The sequence below is a fragment of the Plectropomus leopardus genome, chromosome 1 (assembly GCF_026936395.1).
Source record: "Plectropomus leopardus strain MGB_pleo_1.0 chromosome 1, ASM2693639v1, whole genome shotgun sequence".
In the NCBI taxonomy this organism is placed as follows: domain Eukaryota; kingdom Metazoa; phylum Chordata; class Actinopteri; order Perciformes; family Serranidae; genus Plectropomus; species Plectropomus leopardus.
Genome location: NC_142176.1, coordinates 32,112,766 through 32,132,989, shown reverse-complemented (window position 1 = coordinate 32,132,989; position 20,224 = coordinate 32,112,766). Strand labels below are relative to the sequence as shown.

At 39.3% G+C, this 20,224-nt stretch overlaps 1 pseudogene; it reads left to right on the top strand.

Annotated features, from left to right (window-relative positions):
* Positions 1-3,211: 3,211 nt before the first annotated feature.
* Positions 3,212-5,940, top strand: LOC121944212 (E3 SUMO-protein ligase ZBED1-like; annotated as a pseudogene).
* Positions 5,941-20,224: the final 14,284 nt, after the last annotated feature.

Sequence of the window (20,224 nt, the reverse complement as noted above, 5' to 3'; positions counted from 1 at the left end):
TCTCCCTTTGTTAGCCCACTGTACCACTGGCACACAGGCCTTCAATGTCCATTATTTGCACCTTTGCTGGCTAAGCTTCTTCTGTTCATGCTGCACATATGCCAGATTTCCACGCACATCAGTTATTCTTAAAGAAACACATTTCTAAAACACATTGTGCTAATAATCTTCAATACAACGCCGTTGACATAATACTCTTTTTTTAAAATCACTAGCTCTGGGTCGGTCATTACTGGGAAGAATCTACTGTAGCATACTAAAAGTAATACATTTTCTGATTGTTATTGTACCCACATTTCACATCAGTTACATAAAAAAACATTTAAACGGTCTAATGCTGCTTTTTGCTGTCGTCCATGGTGTGTGGTGTGGGAGGATAAGCATTTGCTCTTACACACACGGAGCAGAGGAGAGGCAGACAGTGGAAAGTTGGTGGGGGCTGCAGTCCGCATTGCTGTTCATGAAAGCTTTGCAAGAAAAAACACCTGTGACAACTGAGGTTTAACAAAGAATGGGATCAGGCTCTGCATAGCTCAATATAGTAATCCTGATCAGTTAAAAAATGCCTTGATCGACTCCAACACTGATCTTTGAGATCAGATCAGGACATCCCTAAATGTTAGGCCTACTCATTACTAATTTTCCACTGTGAACACACAATACTAAAAATACAGTACAAGTTTTTATGTATTACTTGCATACTTGATTCAATTACTAACTTGAAAGACAAGGAACAGTGTTAACTGCAGAAACAAGCATAACAGATAAGCAACGAAATGTTAACTGAAAAAGTAATAAACACTGACATTATCTTTTTAGGATAAATGGCACAGTATTTATGAAAATATGACTCTTTATATTTGCAATTCTGAGTTTTGATAACGCTTAATAAATCGGAAAATCACTTACTATCACATGAAGGGGGGATTGGGACACACAGAATGTCTTTCTGCAGTACTCTGTCAGGAAATAATTTCTGCCAAAGAGATATTGTTGGCACGGTATATTGACCAGGGAGTTTTTAAGCTGTATGGAATCCGAGCATTTACAGAGAGTTATTGGTGGACATGACCTGACTTTGGCCTCTGTGTAGAGCTGAGACACAATGGGGAGTAAAATAAGATGGATCCCAACCAACTAACAACTTAAGGGAAAAGCCAGAGATATCCCAACACTATGTTAACCCTGTGGAATTCTTTTATAGATGGTACTCTATCCGTTTTACCACCCAACAAGCACTTCATCACTTGTACATAAGGCGGGGCTGAGAGGTCTAAGACCCAATCTCAGGCCGCTAAATTTCTTTCTAACTTCACCCATAAGGTAGGGCTAAGTGCCGGGATGGTGGTGCAGTAGTTGGCATAGTTGCCTCACAGCAAGAAGGTGCTGGGATAAAGCTGCTTACAGTTTCCTGTTGGCAGCGTTCAAGACACACACAGGAGCAGAGGGCTGGCTGGACCAAAGAACAAAACACTGGTCTTGGCCAAGATCTAAGGAGACTTAAGACTGTTATTGGCGAAACCAATGGCCAAGACCAAGAAAGACTGAGGCAAGTTCAAATTGGAGAGAATCCATAAAAAATGTGTTGGTTTATTCAGTTATAGAATAAAAAAGGAAAGCCCGGAGCAATTTTTAGGAGACCCAGAGGGGTGTAACTCTACAATACACTGCAAGAACAAGTACTAAGAAGGAGAAATACTACGAGAGTTCAGAAAATGACAGAAACAAAAAAACTGAACCTAAATGAAAAAGAGTAACTCAAAACAAAAGTTTCAAGTCTGTTTAACCTACAACCAGACCCAGCGTCAATCATGTGGTAGGTTTGGGTGTGATAAGAAGTGGGCTCTGTTGCACAGAACACACCCAATACTGAAGTCACAGAGTACTGACACACCCTGGAGTAGACGTTTCATCATCGCAGCAAGGTGCGAAGTAAACCTGGATATTTTGGGACTCTAAAAAGTGCTAAATGAATCCAAAGTTCAGTTTCTGGTTTGAATTCAAGCTGTTAAGTAAAACAATATAGTCAAATATATTGGATTTACCATATGTACAAAGAGTTTAATTCTGGAACATAATTACACCAACAGTTATTATTATTATTAGGTTAAGGCATTTTGTTTCATTACAAACTGAGCCCTACAGTGTAGCAGTGTTCACACCGGCAGCAAATATGGCGTGTAAAAAAGAGTTAAACATGTGGTTGATTACTTTGACTGAGAACATCACATTTCCCAATAGGCCTTGATTGTGTCTGTCATTTCAATGGAATGGAGCAGGTCAGGGTTAATAAAATATAAAATGGAGTAAAAGTAGCACTATGTGTCTCCAGGTTTCCTCCTGAGCTACAAACTGTATAATTTCTTCTGTAATGGCTATAAAATGAGCAAAGCAGTTTATTGAGACTAGACATTTACCTATTTTTGATAATATTCACCTAATTTGATAATGAACACTTCCAAAGCTAGAAAAGGAAATTACGCTTTTTCCTTTTCATCTGTTGTTTTGAAGTTGGGCTTGAATTGTCTGCGTCTTCCGTCTCATCTCATCTCAGCCTTGCTTCTCAATGCCTCCAGTTCTACCTTAATGCAACAAAAAAGGTCAAAACCACAAACTTTCATCGAATTTGTTTAGCCAATAAAAGTCAAGAACGGACCACCACAGACTGCCTCTTAATTGGCAGCTCTGTGCGGCACTAATGTGATTGGGGCAAGGGAGAGCCATTTTTTAATGCGCCTCTTTAGACTGAGGACTTGTTATATACTCATAATCCAATTGCCAGAGAATAATCCATGTGACTGAGAGGTAAAACCCTGCTGTGGCTGGCAGGAGCGTTTCGTGCAGAGAATCCTGACATGAGGAAATCAGTAAAGGAGAAGTTACAGAGAGGTTAGTTATAAGATTATCTGTGGCAAATGTTAGAGATTTATACACATAATTTTGCTACCCGTACCTATAGTCAAAGACAACTGTTTTGCTTATGAAAATTCTTAAGAAATACAACTGTTATGAGTTAGCACAGATGCTGCACTGTGTCACATTTCAGATCCACTCTAATTTCTAAGGATCAGTTTAGGGCTGAAACGATTCCTCGAGTTATTCGAGTAATTCGATTACTAAAATGCGTCGAGGCAAAATTTTCTGACTCGATGCTTCGTTTAAGCCACTTCCGCTTTTGATGCCGACATCCGCGCAAATTGTGGAATGCAAAATGGAGACGGAGACCGACGGAGACGAGCGACAGGGAGAGCAAAGAAAACGACGTAAACTGTCGAAAGTGTGGGACCATTATAAACTAAATCGGGCGAAAAACACAGTACAATGCGTGCACTGCAAAACAGAATTAGCTTTCCATAATAGCACTTCTTCAATGCTACAGCACCTGAACCGAAAGCACCTGCCGTACGCATCAAGTTTGCCGAGCGGATCCAACAGGTAGGTCTAATGCTAATGTCACGTTCACAAAAGTATTTAATTTAGATCAGTGATTGCTAGTATAGATTACGGCACGTAAAGAACATACACGTAGCTAAATAATGGCTGATTAACTTAAATAATTGTAGTGGCCACATAGGGAGGCATTATGTGAAAAAGTGTATTAGTGAAGTGTTGTTAGAAGATTACACAGAAAATAAAATGCTAGTTACTTTACGCTTCATTCACGTTATTATTATGATTGTGCCACATAGCATACACTCTCTCTCTTTCTGTCTCACACACACACCACACCAGAGGTTGTCAGACCTGGTCATTGTCTGTTATTTATTTGTTTAGGTATATTATATTAACGACAATATATTGGGTTTATTAATGTTATTTGTATTGCAGAGAGTAGGGTCATCAGTTGTAGATCACACCATAATATGTACATTAACCATTAATTTAGGCCTAGTAATCAATGAATAAATAACAAAATTAATTATACTCTACTACTTTTTTTTCCAGTAAATCGCAGAGTGGTACTTTGGACAGCTTCGTACAGAGGGCTCCATCATGTTCAACTCATAAGCTGCAGAGTTCACAGACAGCATTCTGAACATGATTGTCACAGACATGCGCCCACTGTCCATGGTGGAGGATGAAGGATTCCAGAAGATGATCTCCGCTTTCAATCCAAACTATGCGCTTCCTTCAAGAACCTATTTCATGAAAATGATGGAGAAAAAGTACGAGGACATTAAAGGCAAGTTAATAAACATGCTAAAGAGACTGACAGCATCGCTCTCACAGCCGACATCTGGACAAGCGTTGCTACAGAAGCATATCTGGGTGTGACGTGCCACTTTCTTGGGGAGGACTGGGGAATGGAGTCCCACAGCCTGACAACAATGCCCCTTGAAGAGAGACACACAGCGGCAAATATTGCAGAGTGGATTGAGGATGTGATTGCAAAATTTGACATTCCACCAGAGAAAATCAAAGCTGTTGTCCATGACAACGGTGCTAATGTTGTAGCAGCAGCTAAGATTTTGGCAGAAAAACATGGATGGGCATCAGTGCGATGTGCAGGACACACGCTGAACTTGGTGGTGCAGGGCGCTCTGAAGAAAAACCAGGCTATCTCTAAGTGTGTAGCTGCTGCAAGATGCCTTGTTGAACACTTTAAGAAGAGCGAGCTAGCATGCAGCAAACTAAAGGATAAGCAGCAGCAAATGGGCACACCATTACACATGCTGGTGCAAGATGTAAGTACTCGCTGGAACAGTACTTTCCACATGCTGTTCAGGCTGCTGGAACAGAGATGGCCAGTAACTGCTACATTATCTGACCCAGCAGTGACACCAAGAGGAAAACACTACCTTGATCTCAAGCCTGAACAGTGGGATGTGATTCAGGAGCTGAACCAGGCCCTTGAGCCATTTGAAGGAGCAACTGTGTTTCTGAGTGGGCAAGAATATGTTACCCTCTCTGCACTTCCACAGCTTGTGCAAAGTCTTAAGAAGTCCATACAGACTCCAGCCTTTGAGACTGCACCAGTCAAGTCATACCAAACTGATGTGACAGAACAGATCACAGCAAGATGGCAAGGACTATCTGTATTTCAACCTGAATCAAACCATGTCCTACTTGCTGCTGCTTTAGATCCCAGGTTTAGGAAACTTAAGTTCCTGTCTCCTGATGAAGTTTTCAAGGTCCAAAGCACAGTACAAACCATGGCACTTGTTGCCAAAAAGGAAGCGAGGCAGAAGAATGCAAGTGATATTGGGTCTCCCAGCACAGCACAAGACATGCCAGTAACACATCAGGGGGATGTTAAATCATTGCTCGAAAAGATACTGGGGTCATCAGACTCAAGCACCAGTGATGAAGAGGATGAGGAGCAGCAGTTGAGTCAAACTGTCCAGAAGGAGGTTTTGATGTACTTTGGAGAACATCCTCTATCCAAGAAGGAGAATCCGCTGTCATGGTGGAAAGCGAATGCACCACGCTATCCAACACTGTCAAAGCTAGCACAGTCCTTCCTGTGTATCCCGGCAACATCTACGCCATCAGAGCGCCTGTTTTCTGCAGCAGGGAATATTGCATCAAAACGTAGGGCGAGCCTCAGTTCTGAGCATGTTGATATGCTTACTTTCCTTCATTGCAACCACAGGCTCCTTTAAAGAGCTGAACACACACACAGACACACATCAGTGTGGAGAAAGACATTTAATGTTTATTATTATGCCTCAGTTTTACCTTTTAATTTTTATTTATACCTTCTTAAAAAGTAATGTGAAATTACTGTTACTATTATTTATTTTTGCACTTTAGAAAAACAAAAAACAAGAAGAGTGTAATGTGGCAATATGTTTAAGTTTTTTTGTCAACTTTTTTTGTCATCTTTAAAATCCAGAATGTGCCAATGACACGTAAATGCACTCTGTTCTTTCTTTAAAGAAGCAGCTACCAGTTCAGTTATGTTAAGTCTGCCAATAAAAATGTTTATCTTAAGAGGAATTGAATTGGTTGTTAATTTAACTGACTTCTATTATTTTCTCTGTCTTGTATTACTATTAAATTAAGCTCAAGTAATTTAATGAAATAAAAAAAAAATAGTATCCGATTACTCGATTAATCGTCAGAATAATCGATAGAATACTCGACTATTAAAATAATCGTTAGCTGCAGCCCTAGATCAGTTGTTTGTGTCAACAATCTGTACCCCTGAGCTCCATCTACTGTATTTACAGTATGTGAGCGCACTTCTTTTTTCATACATCTGTTACGTACACAGCTTGAAGTAAATATCATCACAGATACACTACATTACTGCTGATTAGCTGTTGACTGATAGTAGGTAAGGATTACTGTGGAGTTTAAATCTGACGGTGGGACCGATCTCAGACATCAGTGCCTCTCTTTGGCACAGAAAATATTCCCTTGTTTTTGCTGGAAATATGAAGAAAGCTCAATAAGCGATGAAATTTTCCACCATGATGCCCAACTGTGACAACAACAATCTTTTTAGTGCTTGAGGTTTAACAAAAACATTTGCTGGTACAAAAATACTTGGTGGTTCCTCAGCATGTGGCTGTTTTTCTGTTTTAATGAATGGTATGTCCCAATTGCTGTTTCCCATTTTAAGATGCCAAATTTAAATAATTAAATTATTTTGATTTTACTGCTGTTTTGTTCTAAGTACCACAACTAATGTACAATACAAAAGGGCCATTTAAATATGATTTATCAATAAATCATATTTAAATCTTTCTTTAAATGGAGTCTCTCAAAGCTGGGAAGTTTGTAACCACATGGCTAACTTGGACATTCAGCAACTGCAGAGTAGCTGTGGGCATGGCATTATTGCAAGTGTTCCTCACAGGCAGGAAACTCTTCTCCTCCCATGGGCACACTCTGTGGATGATGCATTTCCTGTTTATTTCTTAGGCCACCCCTGTAACTGTGAACACCACAAAGAACCTGGACCAAATCCAAATAATCTTCACAAGAATCAGAGAAATGTAAAGACTTTGTGACCCTTCCCTCCACATGTGAGGTTTCACTTTGTGATTATTCATCCATACCAGTAGCAAATGTTTCCATAAAAGTAGCGCCTGTTTCCTGTCTCCCAAGCAAAAGCAGACATTAATCTAATACACGTCAAATTGTGATCTCCACATAAGATATGGGTTCATATGGCAACAGCTTCTCGAAACTCCTGGTAAACATTAGTGACCTCAGATCATGAGTGTAACCTGGACAGCTTAAGCTTAAATGGATCCATGTCTAGGAAACACAAAATGTGTATCCACCAATGTACAGTATTATTTTAGAGAAGCATATGCTGTTGGAGTAGTTTACCATAATATGTGCTCCTTCCACTATGTGATTCATCACATGTCAAGTTTAAGACATTCAAAATGTCCATTATTTATTACTTAGATCCGCCTACAGTCAATACAAGTTGTTTTTTTTTTCTTTCGACACATGAAAAAGCTGTTTTTACTTCATATTTAATTCTTGGTACTCTTAAAGCTGCCAAATGTATGTGTGAAAGGTTTGTACACTTGCGTAAGAACAAGCATTCTTACTTTCAGAAGAACACAGGTGCTTGCACAAACTGTGTACACAGACTAACATACGCAAATATTTCCATTGCAGACCACAAAAATCCGATATAAATCCTTCAGGGAGGGTTAGTGGGAGGTTGACTTTTAAAAATAGACACAGAGTTGCTCTATGAATTCTCCATTAATTTTACATGTTGAAACACCAGTGAGGAATTCTGTCATTATCACATCCTACAGGATTCACTGTTGATGTAACATTGTATTTCATGACATTTCTAGTGGTGATGTCATTGATTTAGAAATCATCTGACCTTGATTTTTCTGAATTTGTTTACTTTTTGTTCTTGCTTCACTTTTATGTTTTTTCTCATGATGCGGCTATAATAATCCACCTTGTCAATACTGAACAAACTTTCATGTGATAAACTCACTATTGATGGCCAATTAATGTTTGTGACCCTCACAATTTGATCAAGTCAATTGGGCAATTAACAGTTAGTCTTTCTAAATCTTTCCAGTAAGGATAAGACCTCTGGGGTTCAGTCTACTGTAATGTGCAGTCTGCCATGATGGATATCTCAGAACAAAATGTTTACTATTGACACTGAGGACATTTGTGTTTATTCAATCATTAAAAAAAAGAATTACAAACAAGAACAGATGAGATTGAGTTATACTGACCTAAAATGTCAGTTCATATCCATGCTTATCTCTGAAACATCAGTATCAACAGGAACAGTTATGCAGTTCTAGATCCGCCTCGCCTTCTCATGAAAATGAATAAATTCAAGCAAGATCCAATGGGACAAATAAAACAAAGTGCAGAGAGGAAGTACACTTAGTAAATCTGACATTTTTTTCAATTTTATGAAGCAGCAATGATGTGATAGTGCTTTATATTATTTTGTCTCTTATACTGTATGGGGTTTCATCAAGGGCTCACAGTGCAGCTACATTACTTCCTGTGCATGTAGGGACTGTTTGTTTATGTTTGTACATTTATGTTGATGCAAGTGGGGTGTATACACAAATATTCATTGAAGCATGTCGGTGTGTACGTGTGCATGCATGTGCATGTGCTAAACATAATTCCTTCTTTATTAAGAGTTAGTGTAAGATGGTTTATATTTCGTAGGTCTTTACACCAGCGAGAATCAGAGGCAGTTCTGGCCCATTTATAGTACAGGTGCCAGACTGGGCCCAGTTGTTCTTTTAGAGGGGCCAGTTAAATTAACCCTGAAGCTAAGTGATGAACTGAGTGTTCATTATAACAGCGGCTTGGGAGAAGAAAAAATAGTAAAGAAACCAAGTGAGATGGCCTCAAAAAATAAGTAATAAAGAATGACACACAATGAAGCTGTCTACACAGACTTGCATTTCACTCATGCGCTACATGAATATCCATAAGTCTATGGTTTACTTCCATTTTTACATTGTGTATTGGACTCTGAGCATCCTGTGACGGAGGCATGAAGCTGCTGCTGTTGCTCTGTTAAAGTACAGGTTTCACTACACAGCCTCAAGCAATACAAAAACTACACATTTCCAGGTTTAACCAAGGTGTGACATTTCCCTATCAAGAGTCATTTAGAGAAAGAGGGAAGAAGCCAGAGTAATTTATTACGTTTGTTCTGACACAACTCAACTTTTCTCCTTTTCATGGGAGTTGCTAATTACAATAAAAAAAATATAGGTAAGTAACAGATAACACATAGGTTTTTTTGGTTTTTTTTACTATGGAGCCGTTTTTATGAATGGGGCATAGTTTGGTTAGTCTTGTGGGTGAAGATTCCTGCAGCAATATGCTGGCATAAGAAGAAGACTGATAAAAAATCATCTCTGCAACTGTTTACTGAGAAAGGAATTGTATTAATCACATTTGATTGACCTCAAGAACACACACATATGATATGATCAGAACCAAGAAACTTTTGTTTGCTGACATAAAACTCTACACGGCAACTTTAGCTTTAAGGTTGTCTTGCCTGCACAGATTTTATGTTTGAATCTCACCACCCTCATTAACTATCCTGTACAAAAAAACATAGGCAAAATCCATCTCAGTCAAAGTCTATGGTAACTGCACCAAACAACAGTGGTTAGCGATCAAAGTCAAGCATCTAGCAAACTAAAGACTAACTAATCTGGCCAAACAAAATAAAGATGCCCATTTTCTCTATATAAGCTGGATGTGTAAGAGTAGGCATTGCCTACTTGAGCAGCTACTGGTATGTTGTTGCTGTATTTGTTTCAACGTTTAAGTAATTTCCCTTCGGTGAACAAAAATTATTATGCATCTTTAGGGAAAACAAAATGTTGGGGAGATTTCTTTATATAATGGCAGGATAGACCACTTCTATTGAAAGTAGCAAACTGTAATGTATTATCTCAACAAGTTGAACACTATGACCATAACAAAGCTTTACACTTTGTTCCTATGCTTGCGGCATAGCTTTGTGTAACACTTTCCATCCATCCTCATGGGGAGTGCTCTAAAAAAATGAGTGCTATTTTAGCAATTAGAAGTTCTAAGAAAAGGACTCACACAAACTGACATCTGAATCTGCATATACAATATGATTGCCCCTATGAAATACATGTACAATACAATCCATATATTGAGGTGCAGAGGTACACCTACTTTTCTATTCTGAAATATGCTACCTGTTCCTTTATCATTCCTGTTCCAGCCTGTTCCTTTACTCAGTCTGAGCTCCAATATTTTCAGTGAATTCAGGCAGCTAATCGGCATCTCTTGTCATGTTGCAGACAAACAAGACAGAGGTCAAGGCCAGTTAGTTGCTTCAAGTTCAAAGGGAAAAATGTGGAACCTCCCCACTGTCGCGCAAGCTTTATGTGTTTATAACAACATTGTGTTGGCCAACATTTTTGTTTATGCAATGCTTAAAAGTACAGACGTTCGATGATGTGGAATGGCTATCTACGGAGATAAACCAGAGCAGGATAGAGAAAACAAACATGTCCTGTGGTGAGTGAGGGGAGAATGTTTGTTTTCACCTAACCATGGAGTGATGTCTCTACCCCCTCTTATGCCCGGTGCTTGGCTCCCTCTCAGTTTAAATCTGCACTCTCATTTTCTTCGTTTTTTACCTCATCTCTCTGTTTCTCTTTTATGCTCTTATTTGTAATCCAGTTTGAGCTGGTTCCTAGTCTGCAATCTGTCACAGATGGAGTATGGTCCTGATGTTATCATGTCCATCAGCAGTAGATTTCCTGAGAGGATTCTCTGTGTTTGTGTGTTTGTTTGTGTGTGTGTGTGTGTGTGTGTGTGTGTGTGTCTGTGTGCATTGTACAAAAATAGTAAGTTTGTGTTAGCAGACTTTGAGTGGCACTAGTTTAATAAAGCAAGAAAAGATAAAAGGCACATTTGCTATTAATATGACTCTTCTTTTTGAACAGTTTTTATTAACATGCTATATTCCACATCATGGTGAGTTATCCTGCTTTGCCAACGCATCTCTATAAGACACAACGTGTGCATTAAGTGGGTGTGAGAAGAGACATAGGGCATAGTTATCTGAGCTGGTTTCTTATCAGACAAATTTATGGTCTCAGCCAGGGCATCTGGTGTGGGAGCTGTGCTCAGTAAGTTCTAGTAATTGAGCGGCATCCAGGGGGAATTACAGAACACCTGGAGGATATAAAGTTGTTTTTTGACAAAACTGTTCATCACAAAGTAGATACGTAAGATGGGGTGCTGCTTAGGGAGACCAAATCACTCCACTGTCTATCTAGACTGGGTTCATGTCACAAGTCATGTTAAATCTCGATTCCATCTGTTTAACGTTGTACTGAGATTCTGCTGAAGACTATATACCTAGAAAATTAGCTGGGAGATGTGTTTGAAATACAAGTTTGCTAGTTCTACATGCTCTACTGTCAAGAAAGGTAATATTCTTACACTATACTCCTTAGTAAACAACACAATACAACCATACACCTTCTGAATTTAAGTTTCTCTCTTCACCAAACTAAGATTGACTTAATTGCCTTGTTAACTCACTGTAAAAACAGACTCATTCAAACTCAACAGGAACAAACAGGAAACATCTCAGTTAGTCTCTCCACTGTTCCAACAATCACTAACGTTAGATGTGAAAATATGTTGGATCTGACATTCTTTTTCCTTGATGTCTTTCTTTGCTGTTGCTTTTTACAAGTCCTTTAACATTATCCCCACCCTCTTTTTAGGCCCATCTCCATATAAAGAAGAAAGAGGAGTGTCTCTGTTATTGACGGTATGGGATACTATAATACCTTGATATTGCCCAAGCCCAAAAGTATCACAAAATGCCAAAAAAAGAAGTGGAGTTGAAACATACATATAGCCAATAAAATGGATATAATAGCACACATTTTCTAAACCTATAGCAGTGAATTGTACTGTTAAATCCTAATCCGTGTGATTACAATAAAATGGTTATAGTAGCACAATTTGTTCATGACATGGTGATCTGTGCTGAGCATGTGATGCACATGGATCACAAACCCGTAAGAATTGAGTTACATGTGATTTGGGATACAGATACTTTAAAGTTAAAGCCCACTAACTTCCATTATATTGCAATTCCTGCTTGTCCAGAATCGCTCACTTTCTTTTTGTCAACTGTACATGTGTGTATGTGCTTGAAAACAGTATAATACGTTCTTTGTTGTGACACAGATCCCAACTATGTATCAACTGTTGGTGTAGTTTGCCGGGTTGGATAAGCATTGCAAAACAAGGAAAACATTGGAGTCTAAAGCCTATCCAAAACCTTTTATTCAGCCTTCACATATGGTCTTCAGTCCCAAGTCATCGGGTTTATGAATGAAAACAAGCATTTTGTCTGCAGATTCAATATGGATTCGGGTGATCTAATTCATTAAGTGCTTTTTTTTGGCCTTGGATTAGATTATGTGAATGAACAATGAAAATGATTCCATCAAGTATTTGGTCATTGGGTCTCTGTGACACTGCAGCTCTAGAGGGTCCAGTTACAGGTTCAAAACCTACCATAATAAATGCCAGCCAAAAAAATGCTTACCAAAAACAAAGCTTCAATTCTTTCTTTCTTTGCCTCGGTTAATCTTTATCACAATGCATGGCATACTGGGAAAAGCAGTTTGACTTTGTCATTCTTCGTCTACATACACAGACAGGGCCTACCACATTTTTTAACTGCAACAGACAAAGTTTTGTGTTTTTATCAAGATAAAAAATGGTGCATGTCTTAAAGCCTATCTATTTGAAATATTAAGTATGGATTTGTGGTGGAATGTACTTGGCTTTATAAATAAAACTGACTGAAGTTCACGGATCACAGTGAAATGGAGAAATGCATGTATCAAATACATGACTTACACACCCGTCCAATCTTTTGATATATAATTAGACTTCATGCAGTATTCCTCAGCAACTTACCTATCAAAAATAACTGTCAAATACATCACAGCTTAAAATCCAAACCAAATTGGGAAATTTGAAATCCAAAGCCTCAGCAGGCCCTGTCCATGGTGCTGAGGGTCTGTGGTTGGACAACACACAGCCCTTAACACACAGTATACATTTAGGCAGACATGATACATTGCATTGAAACTGCAACCACATCAGAATCGGGCCTTTTTCACTGCACCGTTTGAGTTGTCAAATCACAGGTGATACCAATAATATTAATGATGTCTCCATTCTACTCAAGTGTCTTAATACAACAGGTGTGACAATGAACAATATGAGACCCTAAGACCAAAGCAGCTGAACAGAATTCAGCCATTATTAGGACTACTGTAATTGAATTATTTACAGCTGTGCCCACACTGACATGGAAAAAACTTTCTTCCATAGAAATGGCCTAAGGGTTGTGTTGGTAGACAGGCACGGCGGCCATTTTATTCACATTAAAAGAAAAGGTGAGCAGAGAAAGACAGGATGTCACTTACCTCAGGAAGACCACTGTCCTTCATGGTGGCAAAGCCTCCGATAACCGCATAGCCTACTTTCCCACTGGCCTCGAGTTCTCCACCTTTCATTGAACCTTTCACCTTTCATTTTGGCCAACTCTCTTCTGTCCACACGTTTTCCACTCCAGTGTCAAAGTTCACGACTAGCATCAGTTTCTTCTCAGTCAGCTTTAACAGGTCCAGATATAAATACGCCATCTTCTGTTGCTAGTTAGCACTGCAGTTGAAGCCTACTAAAGCACTGTTGACTTAAATTAGGCTATAAGCAATACCGAGGTAAAAAAAAAAAAACACTTTCCTGGCTTCTTTTGTTTTCTTTTTCTATCCTTGTATGGTTGAACTGGTACAAAATAAAGTCCACAGTGGGAGTCACGGTGGGCTGGTCTCCTTCCGCATGCCCACAATACCGACTGTTTACAATTTCGCAGGCGCATGAAGTTACTAATCAGGGGGATTAGCCTCACCTGAGTTAGCTTCGCTAGCTACGCTATACTTTCTTTTGACCACAAATGCAGACGTTAATAGCGAATGGCCGACCAGAGGGCCGCTGTTTCACTTACTCCGACTCCCCCTCCATCACCTGACCACCACACCTGTTCCCTCAGGCCTACATTTTAACTATTCAAAAACGGCAACAGCGAGCGTTGCGCGTGCGTGTCCCAGCCGTGTGCATCACTCTTTAATGTCCCCTGGATTTTTTTTGTTGTTGTTATTTTTGTTATTAGCTTCTTGCTTCTTTTTTTCTACATGTGACATGTATCCATATTGAATTTTGCTGTAAATGCTGAACATGTTGTGTAACTGATTATGTTAATTAACTGTGTTGTGTTAACAAAAGAATGTAACAGTAGACCTGTTGGAAAATGCTCCAACGAAATACACCCAGGCTACCCAATGTCAGCATTCAGGTTAAAGGCCCATAGCCATACAAATTTACAAAAAGGGTGTACAGCAAATGTAGGAATAGGAGACAGAGTAGGTGATAATGCCTGGAAAAAAAATTATAAATTTGAACAAGACAAAGTGCAACTCAATATTAAAATAGGGTGTATTATACTTTATAGAGTCTAAAAGCAATTTGTTTAGCTATAATGCGAGGGGTGAGTTCTGCCCCATCAAACTAAATATTTCTCACTGGAATACAGAGACTAATGTTATACCACTAAAGTTGCTCTCAGTCTGGCCATACAGACAGGTAAAGTGCTTCAGGGACAATATAATACCATGGCCAACCTTTTGGTCACCATTGCTGCCAGGCTGCATGGCATTCATTGTCCTCAGATGCAGATCTTTAGTACTAGAGACAAAGCGGTGGGGGCCCTGGGGCCATGTCAAGATAATGATGGCAGCCAAAGGTAATTGGATCGACTTAAGTCCCCTCAGGCTCAGTATTAGAAAATCCTAATCAATGTAGAAAGACAAGGAGTGCTTAGCTTTCACAAGCAATTAGATTTAGCCATGCAACTAAGTACCATTCATTCAAAACACAGAGAAATCCCCTCTCGCAGATAATAATCTTCAAAGTTGTTTTATATCTCACAAAATTTTAGGAATTAGACAGGGTGACCGTGGGAAGAGATGGTTGCAAGAAAACCCAAGAAATACACATGAGAGCTTTCCAGTATCTTTGACAGTGACATAACTAATTACCATATCAGTTTAAAAATATGTGGTTTAACTATTCATTCAGAGAATAGGGCCCAACAAACCTTTGCTACAAACAGAGAGTACTTTAATCAGAGGACTTTAGAAATACACCAGAAAACGGTTTGATTTAATGTAATATTTTCTAATTATGATAACAGTTTGCTTGCAGCTATTATGTTCCTGAACATAGAGGTAAATCAGGCTTGTACTTTCAAATCAGTTAAGAAACATAGATGATTTGGGTTTTTTTTATCCTTCTTTTAGCCTTTATGTTTGTATATATGCATATGATACCTTTCAGATCAAAATTTTTTTTGTGAGATTGACGATTGATACATTTTTGTTTATTGAATAGTGGTAGGTTATATTGGAATATAAGTAACTGCTATATTTACTAGATGTTACAAGGATGACACCTAGAGGGAGCTCCCTTGCATTTTTATTGGGAAGCTAAAAATACCAAGTGCATCTGCAAAATGTTTGAGGCTGCCATCTACTGGGTGATAGACACAATTGCAAGTCATTGAAGGACAACTAATTGATGAATAGAGGAAATACTTGACAGATTAATCACAAATTAAAGTAATTGTTAGTTGTAGCCCCAGTCAGGGATGTTTTCTTCCCTTTTCCTGGCAGTGTGTCTTATTCACAAGCTGAGGCAAAGCAGGAAAAAAAAGATATATTTCTTTGAACATCCTTTAAATCTAGTGGGAGGCAAGTTGCCCACATACCTGCCCGTCTGCCATCTTTAACCTCTGCAAATCATTTGCTGTTCAGCTCTTTCAGAGATAAAGGGTTGTCTCTGAAGTCAGCCTCTTTTTGAGTGGAATGAGAGGCATAGCTTGACCTTAATTCACCTTTGACCTATACATGGTAGGCTGAGATGTGATGCAGGACTAGCCCAAGTCTATCGTGAGCAGCTCCCATTGCAGTACTTTTTCACTTCAATATCTTTGCCAGATTTTCAAGTCTCTTCCTGTGCTGTAAACAAACCAACCCTTGAGGGCCTCATGTTTCCTTGGACTGGCCCCTCCTGCTTATATTTCTTTCCACAAGGCTGAGTAATTGTGGTGGCAGAAAAGAGTGCGTCAGGTCCTGCCTGCCTGCTGCTCACTGACCCTCCCTTGTACACAGCACTGCTCAGGTTAGTCCATCTAGGAAATAACCTTATATGGTTGTGGCATCTCATTTGTTTTACTTTGCCAGGCCAGCCAGTCAGTCAGGAAAAAGAATCACTTCTATTACGTCAAAGTCTGAGAGAAAAAGAAAATGGCAGTAAGTTTTATTGTGAGACAGGACTATAAAAGCACAAAGGCACCAGTTACTGAAGAATCTTGAGATTTACAATGGGTCATATTTTGAACAAAAGGGTAAGAAAACATGTAAAACATGTAGCAGCAATTATTTTTCTACCATAGGACAACTTTTTCCATAATAGTTTGATAAGATGCGATATGACACAACATACTTAATTGTCCCAGTGGGAAATTTGTTTTGGATTCAGATACTGTGCCCCTAAAATGCCTTCATTCCTTTTTGTGTTTTTGCTTACATGTGCTGAAACCATGGGCTGCACAAAACAATGGATATAGTGACTATGACTTCAAAGGACTGGACCGAGGTGATCTTAAAAAATGCTCACGTGTGCAGTGCACTCTTCATATCAGGTAAGGTAAAGGTAAGTATTGACTGTGTTGGGATGAATAACATTATGTTTATTACGGATTATCATGTCCACCTAATAGGAATTTGGGGAGGTATTATTAAGAGGAATATTGGATTTCTTCAATCTAGGGGGCCGGCTGATATTTCAGGGCCGATACAGATTACTGGTACTTAATAAGACTGATAACCAATATTTGGAACCAATATGCATTCACAATAACAGTGAACATATTTCTGTCAAAATTTAGAATATGGAATACAACAAACTCCAACACAAAACTTTGTTTCAATGCTTTTTTTCTGTAAAGTACAGTGAAAATTTAAATTAAAGAAATAGACAAAAATAGGTTTTACAAAGTAAAAGTTCATCCCATGCTGACACTTTCTTTACATGTATTGCAGACTGCCTTCCCTGGTGTTGGTTGAGTGTAATACGCACATTTTTTCCATTGATTTATTTTATTGGCGATTTTATGCATTTTTCTTTATGCATAAAACATGACAGAAGACTTAACTTATTTGTGTCCTTTGCTTTTCATACTCGCCCCTACATTACACTGTTATATCTCCATACTCAAGGACTGTGATTTGGTTTCAGTTTTACAGGAATTTAAATGGATAAACCAGCTAGAATGACCATGACAAGCTGGTAGGACCAGCTAAATCATCAAAAATTATGCGAATACCTTAAACTGGTCAAAAAGATGGTCAACCAGTTTACCCATCTTTAATTGGTCACAATGTTTTGTTTTGTTTTTTAGCAGGGAATCGGCTTAATGTATGTTGATTTCTGGTGTGAGTAACTCCCACATATAAAGCAAGTCAAAACAAAAGCGTTCAAACTCGCATGAGAAACACAACGCGACTTTTTTTTCGTGTCCGGTGTGAAGTTGAGAGTTACAGGGGTTAGTTCTGAGGCAGCAATTTGATTGGTGGAGAGGCACTCCATGAGGGCTGATATACAGTACAACAGCACTGGGACTTTAACACTTCATGTATCACTCCGCGTCACAGCTGATCTAAAAACGTTAATTAGGTCTACATTAACAGTCATTAGTCTACTTACCTAACATTACCCTTACAGTGGCTGTGTGGAACTGTTACCCGTGCTATTGTTTTTAGCTTAGCAGCTAGCTGCACACCCCCTACATGGTGCTTCGGACACTTTGCACAACTTGGTTAAGAACATGTGACGCAGAGACTAGGACCCTTTTAAACTCGGCATGGGATGTTTGACAGTCGCTCACCCAGCAGGGACTCTTAGGTAAGTTAAGCACCGAAAATACACCTTGGTCTTGTGTAAGCTAGTTTTGTTGACCTGATTCTTAGCAAAATGCTCTGAGTAATAAGTTGGCCTTTTATTATGGAAAGTTAACAGCCGAGGGCGTTTAATGTGCTGCCCTGATATCTGCATCTTGGTTCACTCTGCTTCAGGGCACATAGTTCATGCATTCATAGTTCATCCAGCTTTCTGTTGTATTTCACAGAAAACCACGTCAGCTGTTAGCTGCCTCTCCTAGCTAGCATAAGCACAACCACAGCTGTTGAGGGCGAATTTTTGCCAGTTACAAACATGGTTACAAATTGCTCCAAAAATAAACAAGCGGTATACGCGCGAGTTACTTGACGCGAATTTTTTTTAATTTTTTTTATTGCATCTTGTGTAAAAAAAATCATAAGGTTGACCTGCCCTCTCCCGTCACTGGCGATGGGAGCCAGACTTTCCTCAACTGGGTGAGGCTACTGGAGGTCAGTGCGAGAGCGGGAGGTGGCAGACACCGTATGAGCAGGTGAAAATTCTTCCTACTCACCTCAGCAAGTCAAGAGAGGCGCACAATATAACACAGGCTCTTAACATATTCTTATTTCACAGGATACCCACAACATTATACTAAGCAGCTGCCCTGCACATACCTAACTAACACAGTAGCAAGCTAGTTTGCAGGAAAAATGTTTATGTGTTGTCACTGCCAGGGGTTGCGGAACTATTTTTCAAAAAAATCATGAGATGAACAAAAAAATCATAATCTGTTGTTGCTTAATTACTGTAAACTAATAAACGCTTGTTGAACTGTTGTATAAAAACAATATTACACTCAAAGTCGGGTCGTTGTACTGAATATCATCACGGCTTTGATCATCTTCGGCACTCGGCCTGCTGCCTCGTGCCTATGACTGAATCACAGCCATAATCATAAACAGTACAACAGCACTCCCTCTCCTGTGATATTGCTGAATCGACAATATTGCTGGAACCACTGACAATAATCTCATATGAGCTGACATCCTGTAACAGTAGATTCCTCTTATTATTACAATTTTTTCTTACTTTTTTGTATTTCTTACAACTGAGAAGACTACGTCACCCTTGACTGCAAGGTCTGAATAATCTGTTTTCCCTCTCTCCCTGGAAAAGGTCTGCAAATGAGAGTGTGTTTGCAATTAAATCGAGTGTGCAGCAGCTCTTTGTTTTTCACATATAAATACATGTAATTGTTCGCCAGCACCTCAGCCAAGTCAATGAAATAAAATTTAGTTTATTCGTAGATTTTTCTCTTTAAATGGAAGATAGTTGTTTCTGAACCAAAGTGAAAAACATCCAACATGCTCATATTTTACAAAGCCTCTGAAATATAGGGCTCAGTAGCGAGACCCTAAACTGCCTTCAAACAGGACTTCTAATAACAGCCTTACTAGTCTTTGATCTGCTGCTTTTATGGTTTGACGAGCTATTCTTGGGAATGGGAGTGTAAGCTTTACCCTCTTTTGGTGATGTCACCGTAATTCACTGCTGAGCCTTTCCTTATAGCTTCAACAGCTGCAGAATGTCTCAGTTCATAATGTTATAGTTAACATTTGTTAATTGTTATGTAATGAATGATTTAGAAAACAGTGGGGAAGGAGCTACATTTCAAACTCTGATTGACCATGGGGTCAAAGGTTAAAATGACGTCCAAATGTTCAGTTGTTTGAACAGGATGGGGGCTGCGACCATTTTCTGTTTCTTCTCTTTTTGACAAACTGCCTTTTTTTGATTCCCCATCGTCAGTCTCTTTTCCATTCTGTGCTTGCACTTCACCAATTCAGTTTGATTATTTTCCAAACTGCCACGTCGCTGTCTGTGTGTTTTGGGAAAGGCCTGCATACACAGAGGACTGTCTGTCTGAACCTTGAACGGACAAGGTTCACTCTGTTGGCTGTCATTATGACACACACGGCAGAAAGGGGTCACCCTACTCTCTCACCCTCTCACTCTTACATGACTCAGGGATGATTACACAAACTCTTCAATCTGAGCTGTGCCCCATGACTCACTCCTTCTCCCTGGAGGGGGTGTGAGTGTCTTTCCAAAAGCATCCCTGAGACCCCTATACCCTTTCTGTTCACACAAAAAGCCCAGGAGGGGCCGGCCTGTGGGCGGGGAGTATGATAATAGCCTCTAGAGGAAGTGAGCGCAG